Below are 10,390 nucleotides of genomic sequence, written 5' to 3'. Positions count from 1 at the left end.
TAGTTACATGCAATGGTTTGCTTTGCCTGTGCAATCCATCTGATAAACGGCCACGTCCTCCTATTGTTTGCAATCCTATTACGGGTGAGTATATTAACCTTCCAGAGGCTAAGAAGATTGACTTTAGTTGGTATAATATATGTTATGGTTTTGGTTTTAGTACCGCGACTAACCAATATAAGGTGATAAGAATGTCTGAGCAAGGCATCCCTTTTGCTAATAAGGCTGAAGTACATATTCTTGGTACAAAAACATGGAAAAATATTGGTGTTTTCACCCAGCCAATGCCCAAGTCTTCTCCTACTTATTTGAATGGATTTCTTTATTGGTGTTGTGATTTACAACCATTATCTATATTTACTTTTGACATTGAGAAGGAACGTTTTGGGTCAGTTTCGGCACCAATATGGAATCAATCTTATCGATATGACAGTATGGGAGTATTAGGTGGAGAACTCTGTATATGTGGGATTCTTGAGACTGGTGATATTCGTGTTTGGACAATGAAATATTGTGGTACTAAAAAGGTGTGGTCTAAAGTTTTCTCTTTTGATCGCATATATTCTAATCCAATCAGGCATTATGGCTCATTTTAACCCATTAAGTACTTGAATGATGGGGCATTGCTAATGTCTTACTCTCAAGAAGATGTTTTAGTATACATGGATCCAAAAGAAAATCAATTTAGATATTTGAAGGTCCGTCAACCTTATATAGCTTCAGAAGTCGAAGCAATTGCTTATATTCCAAGTTTTGCTTCACTCAAACATGCTTTATCAGGACAGAACATGGAGGTGCTAAATATCAAGTCAAGGTAATTCTGATTTTGTAGATTTTAACAAGCAAGTTTTTGAGAAAATAAAGAATTAGGTGCTAAATGAATTTAAATGTTGCATATTTTTTTATCCCTTTCTATCTAACCATTTTATTAGTTTATTGACTAGTCGCGCGAAGTTGCTGCACAAAGAGGTCGATGTTGTTATAGTTGAAGAACACTTTCATCCCGATTATGATTCCAGTTTTGATTCTAGTCATGGTTCTGATTTCGATTCTAGTTCTGATTCTGATTCTGATTCTGATTCTGATTCCAATTCTGATTCTGATTCTGATTCTAACATATGAGGAAAATGAGATAAAAATTGTAAGTTGAGTGGAGTTAAATGTAGCAAATAATATATGAACCATGTGAAATAATATATGAACCATGTGAAATAATATGGTTTTATTTTACTGTTTACTCAATCATATTATACTGAAATTAATTTCTAAAGATGGTAATTAGTTTTTTTCTTTAACTAAAATGCAGAAGCCATATTTATGTTTGAAGAATGTGGGTGGGAGAATAACATGTGTGTTCTTACTTCCATCTTTTATTGTTCTCCTAGATTCTTTTCAATAATTTGTAAAATAATAAATAAGAACATTGATATTTTATGACTATTATTTTCTTTTTTAATAATTCACATTTTAATCACCTTCTAAAAAACGTTATATACACATGCTATAACTTAGGTCTTTATTAATACATAAAAAAATATATTTAAACAATAAAAGTTATTCTTAGGTTTTTTCTAATAAAGAAAAATTAAAGAAATAATAGTACACGTGTGTGTATTCATACAAGTAAAACAAATATTTAAGATGCATGTTGGTGATGTTTACTCCCCATCAAACTAGTAATAGTGTCATTGTGGAATTTTATCATTGCATTAGTACTCATATGTTGAATTTCTTATGTGGAACTGCATTCAACATCTGAAAATACTTATAAATGAATAAAAGTTGGATCTTCATCAATCATCTTAAAATGTTGGATCAAGAACTTTGTTCAATCTCCTGTAGTCATGCAGTGCAAATGCAGCACAAACTATACTATTTTGGTCTTGCAATGAGTATTTGGGCACTTTATTTAATATTTTTCATCGTACCTTCAAAATGTCAAAGGTCTTTTCAATACAACTCTTTAATGAAGAACAAGCACGATTGAAAATTTCTTGAGACCCTCTTGGATTTGCACCATGAAATTCTGATTGATAATACATTTTGGCAGTCCATCTCCTTATTTCCATTCTGGAAATTATAATACAAAATTTCGGTACTAATTTGAATAGCAACGTCGGCATGCTCGGAACTGCTGCTAATGTTGATTATGGTTGGATGAATTAGACTAACAACATTGGAATAAACAATGCAAACACTGCATTTTCTGTGCCTAATCAGATGATTTTCTCCTAATCCTGCAATTGTTAACTTGTTCGGACAAGGAGTACTATCAATCTTCTCTGTCTTCTCCTCTATTTAGTTGTAGTAATGCGTGTTAAAATACATTGGAAAAAGTTATAAGCAAATGCATAATTGATACTATTTTTTGTTGTACAGTTACGCACATGATGAAATGATTACATAGTTATACGGTTACGTACATTATTGTGAAGTTAAGAATAATCGGAGTTGTGCAACTTTACAAATCGCACAAAGTTTGAGACTACTTTTTACCTTAGCCACACAGTTCTGCTATTAAATTAGGACTTAGAGACCATTATCTCTTAATTTTATTTTATCATCTTTTCTTTAATTTCACCATATATTGGTCAACTTAAAACAAAATCTAGGCTTTAAATAAAAAGTAAAAAAAACAATATTTTTTATTAATTATGCAAGTTTGAATGAGACTGAAAAGCTGAACCTAAAAAATTTCATAACCTTTTCATAAATGTAAAATGAAATTTTATTCAGTTTATTCTCAATTTGACTAATGCAGAAAGAGTAATTATTTTTGGGAAATTAAGTTAAACTGTAAAACAAATTAAGGTAAATTGTACATATATAGTAAGATTAAGGTAATAATCAGAATTAGATTGGTTTTCTAATATTAATAAATATTCATTTCTATGTCCATCTCGTGGGATGGAGCAGGCCAATAGAGGGGTTGTGAAGCTGAATACTGATGGTTCCTGCCTCAGTAACGGTAAGATTGCGGCTGGAGGTGTGCTTAAAGATGCAGGGGGCGCCTGGCTTTCTGGGTTCTCCCAGAATTTAGGGTTGGGTTCTTCCTTTTCTGCGGAGCTCTGGGCTATTCTTACTGGAATCAATCTTGCTAAAAGGCTGGGTGTTAAGAGGCTCTCTGTGGAGTCTAATAATTTGGAAGCAATCAAAATGATTTCTGAGAATCATTCTATGGGTCTTAACAGTCGCAACCTCATCAAAGCTATTATAAGGCTTTGCTCCTCCTTTGAGTTCGTAGAGTTCAGACACATTTTTAGAGAGCAGAATCGTGTTGCTGATCGCTTGGCGGCGGCGGGCCATGAAGGGACGTTAGGCGTTACTACCCTTCCTGTTTCCCCTAGTTTCATCTCTCATCTTCTCTTGGAAGATAGGATTGGGGTTAGCTTCCCTAGGCTAATTCCTGGGTAGTTTGTTGTTGTTCGTTTTTCTTTTCCTTTTCTACCAAAAAAATAAATAAATATTCATTTCTCCATATCAGACGTTTTCTATGAGCTTCTTAAATCCGAAGGTTGACATGGATGCAAATGTAAGTGATGTGTCCATCACTACTAGAAAAATCAAAATCTCTAACGAAATTTTTTGAAGAAATGAATTTCCATCAGAAAGTTGTGACAGAAATCCGTAAAAAATAGAACCGTCAAAGCTTGAGACGGTATCCTAGACGGAGTGAAAGATTCCGTCAAACTAAAATGGCAGGAGTTTTCTAGAATGGAAATAAGGAGATGGACTGCCAAAATTTTGTAGTAGGATGTCAAATATCCTTCCCTTTCAGGATGCCACCCTTTATCTACCAAGTAATATTTACCTAAACATGTAAATATAAACTTACATTACTAAGAAGTAGCATGAAGATGGAGAAAAACAGAAGAATGCCCAATAGAGAAGAAGATGAGTTAAACAATGTTGATTAAAACTGGAATTTGGAGTTCTTTCATCTCCGCTGTTGTTCAACGGATATGGGTATTATCATCTGACAAGTTTGGTTTTGTCTTGTCCTTTGACAAGTTTCTTCTTTTCTTTTCAATTCTTGCATCAAAAGTTCTTTTTCCATCTATGGCATCATCAAGTAATCACTCTGGATAATGCTTTCTAGCTAAGATGGGAGCTTTTCAAGGAAATATCAGTCCTCAGCTAGCCGATGTCATGGCTATCAAAGAAGCTTTAAGTTTGATTAAGATGCATCGTCCCAATAAGAAAATTCAAATTTAGTCGGAGTGTCTCGTCATAGTCAATGCAATTCAAATGGGTTTAGAAGGTCCTTCGTATTTAGTTGACATTGTTTCTGATTGTATTCATTTATTACGAGATTTAGAGTTGTGTTCTATCTCCTTTATTAAGCGTTTAGCGAATTGGGCTACACATTCTCTAGCAAAAGCGGTCAATTCTGTGTCTGTTCGGGATGAGTGGGCATGTCCACCACCGTTTTTTAGCAATATTCTTTCATCTGATTTAAGTTAATAAAACTTGGCATTATTTCAAAAAAAAAAAATACTTACATTACTAATATCTAATCATTTTTCAAAGTAAAATGAATAAGTTTAATGAACAATGCTAATTATCAAGAGGAGGTTTTAAAAAAATTAGACTTGGATTGCTAATAGTATCTTAGATATTATATAATATATACCAATTAATTTATAATTTAACATTTTACTAAAACAAAAACCTAATATTTTATATTCTTCTCAAAGTTTCCAATAATATCCATCAGTTTAATTGTTAATTTTGAATACAAATATGATTTCTAAAAATACAATAGTAAAATTAGATCTATAAGTTGACATGTCACTGAAATGTAGCTAGATGGACATGTTTATTATGTTCTTACTTTACTTTTAGTAAAGGAACAAAATAACGTTTATTTGGGTAAAGGGTAGTAATTAACGTTATTTTAACTACTCCGCTCGTGGTGAATCTCGATGAGACGGTTCTGCCCCATTCAATAGACATATATGGTGATGCCCCCTCAGTAGGACCGAAGTAAGACCAAAAGGTAGAATGAGCGTGGATTAAAAAAAGTTCTTTAAAATAGAAGTTTTTATATTAAGCATTCGGTCTTTCATGTCACTTAGAGGACCCCCAATTCATCTTTGCACACGTGTATTATGATCACACTTAATAAATAAAATAGTGGGATCTCTTATAATATATGTGGATTCATTTTTACACATGGAAAAATATATATGGGAGGTCCTCCAAGTGACATTGAGAACCATGTGCTTTTAATAATTTCTCTTAAAATATATATTGCAATAAACTAATTGAAGAAACTCCTAAAACTAGTTTTTTTCAAAATTAGAGGTTTGAATCCCATAACTCTTTCAAATATGTTTTCATCAAATACCACTATTAGAAGTTTGACTATTAAAAACTTCTAAAAGTAGTCTAAACCTCTAATTTTACATCAAATCTCTTTTAATCAAACAAAGCCAAAACCAATTTAAAAATAGCCTAAAAATAAGCTAAAAGGGTTTAATCAGTGAAAATAACAAAACACTAAACAATTTTCAAAAAGTTGGAAATAGAACAAAAAGGCTTGATATCAAGGCCTTCCAACAAAAATCGATTGACAATAAACTAATTGAAATAGCTCTTAAAACTAGTTTTTCAAAATTAGAGTTTTGAATTTGATAAGCTATTTCAAATCTCTTTTCCCCAAATATAACTATTAGAAATTTGACTAGTTAAAACCTTTAAAAGCAGTCTAAACCTTTAATTTTATCTCAAACCTTTATTTGCCAAACAGGGTCAACCCCAATTTAAAAATAGCCTAAAAATAAAATAAAAAAAGGTTTAAATAATTGTTAGCGATATTTTGTGAATGATGCTAATTTTCAATATTGGCTCGTGTGAGATGTCTGTGGACATGCCAAAGAATTGGATTCTCAAAAATATTTTTACAAAAATGGATGAAATATGCGCCTAATAACTTAATTTCTTAAGAATCACGACGATTGAACATGAAACATCGGGATTGAAAAAATAATTTCTCTTGGATTCCTAGTTGCACTAAACGCAAGTTTAATTAGATTAAACCATTTGTTGGATCGGAAATGAAAAACGTCACATAAAGAAGTTTTTCAATTTTTCTTTATATTTATAATGTTTTTTTGTTACAATTGGAAAGAAATGGAAGCGATTACAAACCGAAATAATTTATCAGCAAGATAATAGTTTTATCTAAAAGCTTGTAAATAAATGTGAACTTGTACGTAATTAAATGTGATAAAATATGAACAGGAATTATAAGCAAATTTAACGAACTCGTGTTATCGTTTTGATGTTGAACGGTCGATGTTGAGGCTATCTGTTATAGTGAGGTTGCAAATCGAGACTGTAGAGTGTGTGGGTGAACGAGATGATGAGCTCGGTAATTGACTAAAATGGAATTAATTGTAGAAACGAAGAAGGGGAAGCGGCTATGTAGCCGAATATAATGAGGAATCTAGAGTGGAAATGATGTTATTGATCAACCGAAAACGTAATTAGTCGAATTGGACTCAAAGGTACTGGTTTAGAACGGATTTGAGGGGTAGAATAGTGTTTTCTAAAGTGAAAATGGTTATTGCAATTATGGATTAAAAACATGGATTATAAGGCTTAGAAGGGATGGATTTTCGGGTAATTATGAATGAGTAAACAAAGGGAATTGTTTGAGAAACGAGAAATTGAAGCTTAAGAGCTTTTAGAATGACACGAAAATGGTTGCTGGAACTGGAAGGGAATTCGGCATGTATTGGATGTTTTTTAGTTGTATTGTGTTGATTGATTTTGTTGTTTATGTTGGTTTTGATTGATTTTTTGTTGGGGTTTGGAATAAAGACAGACTCTGCTTATAGGCACAATAGTTTAATTGTTTATCCCACCAACCTATGATATTTATTCCTTCAAATCCTTGTTCATTTTGCTGAATTTATGGTGTGTGGAAGCTAAATATTAGCTATTGTTTGATTGAATAAGTTTCAGTTTCGTTTTATACATACGCTTCTTTAGCCATCATCAATGAATTGTTCATGTCTTGTCATAACTCTGACGAAGCTCAGGAGATAGAATCTTTTCTTAATCTCTATCGTCTAATATTTCGAAGAATTGTTCAAAGTTGAATAGTTGTTGTTTCATAAAATGTAGTGACTTCCATCAATTGTATTTTTTTTCATTTTCTTTTCTTTTTCTTTTTATTTTATACTTATTTTACTTTATTTCTTATTTAGATTTTATTTTATATTTACAAATCTTATTCTAAAATTTTAATATCAAATGTACCTAAATTATACTTTAATTCACACTTTGTTACCTGAATTACATTTTATCATAAAAATATACCTTAAGTATAGATGACCGAACAATTTAATAATTTTAACCAGCACCAACCAGTCAATTTGAATTTTACAATTTATTTGACTATTTTTAAGAGTTTGACCCACACTCTCTCCCCTCTCTCTTACGTTCTCTCTCCTTAAATCTGTTTCTCACTCCTCAATTCTATCTATCTCCTTCCATACTTGCAATGAAAAAATTAATTTAGAGGTTGTGTTTGAAGCCAAACAATCACTAAGAACTGAGAAAAGCTCTAATAAAGCTGCAAATGAAATGAAGGTAATTGTTTTGGAGCATGAAAAGCAGTTAGTGGAAGAACAAAAAGATCATATAGTTCAAGAATATGGAACCATTTAAATAAAGTTGAATTGAAGGTTCAGAGCTACAATGATCAGATCCATCAGCTTGGGTTTCTCTCTTTCTTTTTAGATTTCATCTCTAAAAATGGGTAATGATATTGTAGCTGGCCGGAGACGTAAAAATATTGCAGCAGGTGGGAGATAAAAATAAACCAGAGGGGTACGAGTCGCCCCGACCGTAATGCTAATTCTCCAACTGTAACGAGTCGCCCGATCTACAAGAAAGATTCGATCTCTAAAAATCGAAAGGAAAGGGAAAACGAAGGATGAAGATGGAGGAAGTTAATTAAAAAGGGTGAACTACCCACAGCAATTAAATCCATTAAGCATCTCAAAGAGAATATAAATTTGAGATTATGAAATACCAATTATTAATAAGAGAAAATACCAACTTATTTAATCCATTAAGAAGGTATGTGGTTATAGTTTATTGGTTTTTAGCATTAGACCTTGAAATTCCGCAAAGAAGTTGCAGAGAATTTTTTTATATATATAAAACATGTTGCAGAGAATTAATGGAGAAGAATAGAAAGTGTACGGTGGGTTCTAGTTATTATTAAAAGTGGTTAAATTATTATTAAATTGTCCGGTCACTTTTAGTTAAGGTATAATTTTAAGAAAAAAAATGTAATTTAAGTATCAAAGTGTGATCTGGTCTATATTTCAGGTACCATTAATATAATTTACTCTAAAATTCAATATACATGAAATGTAAAAATATATTTTGCCCCCAGCCCCCAACAATAATTAAAAACAAAACAAAACACTAAACAGTTTTCAAAAAGTTGGAAATAGAACAAAAAGACTTGTTTAAATTTACAAAATAAATCAATTGCCCTAATTCACAAAATATCTCAAATTTGCTTAAAATAATGTATTAATCGCTTAAATTTGTTTAAATTGGTTTATTAATTCATGAACTGGTTTATAGATATCCATTTCATCTTGAACTTTTTTTTTTATAGAAATCAATGTACTATGTGAACTTATTTAAACTAGTATTGGGCCCGCGCGTTGCGCGGATGGATAAATTTTTTTTACATAAATTTAACATTTTTAATATTTTTTAAATTTTATATCATTTACATATAATGATATTAATATTTTGTTTTAAAATAATTTAAATTTACAAATTGTAAATAAATTAATGAACATACATTTATAATTGCTTGATAATAGTGTTTGAAAGTTGTTGAAGTCATAATCTATTGTCTCAGTTGACATGTTTGTAAGGATCCTTCCTTTCCGTTCTTATATAATATTTCTTAATATAATATTGCAATTTTAAAATAGTTACTACATTTTGTGGCGATGTTTTTTCAATCAAATTCTAGATCTCCTTCAAAAAAAATCTCGTGCTTTCTAAAATTTCTAATAAATCCATGAATTTGAAATAAAATTATATTTTTTAATAATTTTATTTGGTTTATATAGTAGTTTGAAGGTTTAAATATTATGTTAATTATTACACGAAAAACTAAATGTGTTATAATTTTTTTCAATTATATTAATTTTAATGTTATTTATTAAAATTAAATGAATGAAATTTGAATGGACCCTTGCATATTTTTTATCATTACATAATTTATTTTCGTTGGGATATTTTGTAAGTTATTTTATTATATCCATTAAATATAAATATTTTTTCAGTTATATTGGTTTTAATGCTATTTATTAAAGTTAAATAAAGGGAAATTGATTGGATTCTTACATATTTGTTGTCGTTATATTTTTTTCGTTAGGATATTTTCTAAGTTATTTTATTATATCTATTAAATATAAATTAGATTAGAAATAATATTTTTAATTTTCCTTTGTTACTATTTTAACAACTCATAAAAAAGACCTCTAAAACTCTCCTTAATAATTTCTCTCTAGTTCCACTGTTGTAGATATGTTATAGATATAGAATCCATCATTAAAAATGAGAAAGAAACTTAGAAAGGTAATCATAAAAAAAAACATGATTTATAATTGAAATAAATTTCAATGTAAGTATAATGTCTCAATACCTCTTTAATTATTTTCTTCAATATGTCTTCAATTTCAATAAACAACTATTATGTGAAACTTTATAGCTATTCGTACCAAAAATACATAAAAATAAAAAATTCAATCCATATGAGTTAGATAAACCCAAATTAGAAAAATCAGTAGATTTGACCAAATTCTGAATTTGGAAAATTAATCTAACTCTAATTAAACCTTAAAATTGAGTTCATATAAAGACGAAAATTTAAATTTTAGTTAGAGTTAACAATCGAAATGATTACACCTAATAACTTATCGTAAAAAAGAATGAAAATATACAAATTCTTTATTTAGTCATTTTGAAAAAAAACACACAAATAAAATAGAAAACATAGATAATGCAGCGAGAGGTGTGAAACAACACAATTGATAACAAAATAATTACTACATATGAAAAAATCGAATAATTGCCTTCGAAAACATAACGATTTCCTGTAATTTTTGACACATTTGCTTTTCACGATTTAAACTGTCTATGCCTCTTCTATTTCCATCGAATTTCTTCAATTGGAGATATCAAAGTCTAAATTCTCCCAATTCTTGAAAAAAATTCTATTAATAGAGTTTATCAGTGAAAACCACTTCTAAATAAATATGAATCTCTTACTGAAAGTAAGAACAAAATTATATTTGAAGTAAGAATAAAATTATAAGATTAAGAATAAAATTAATACATA

Source organism: Euphorbia lathyris, chromosome 2, assembly GCF_963576675.1.
Source record: "Euphorbia lathyris chromosome 2, ddEupLath1.1, whole genome shotgun sequence".
Classification (NCBI taxonomy): Eukaryota; Viridiplantae; Streptophyta; class Magnoliopsida; order Malpighiales; family Euphorbiaceae; genus Euphorbia; species Euphorbia lathyris.
Note: the sequence above shows the minus strand (reverse complement) of the source record.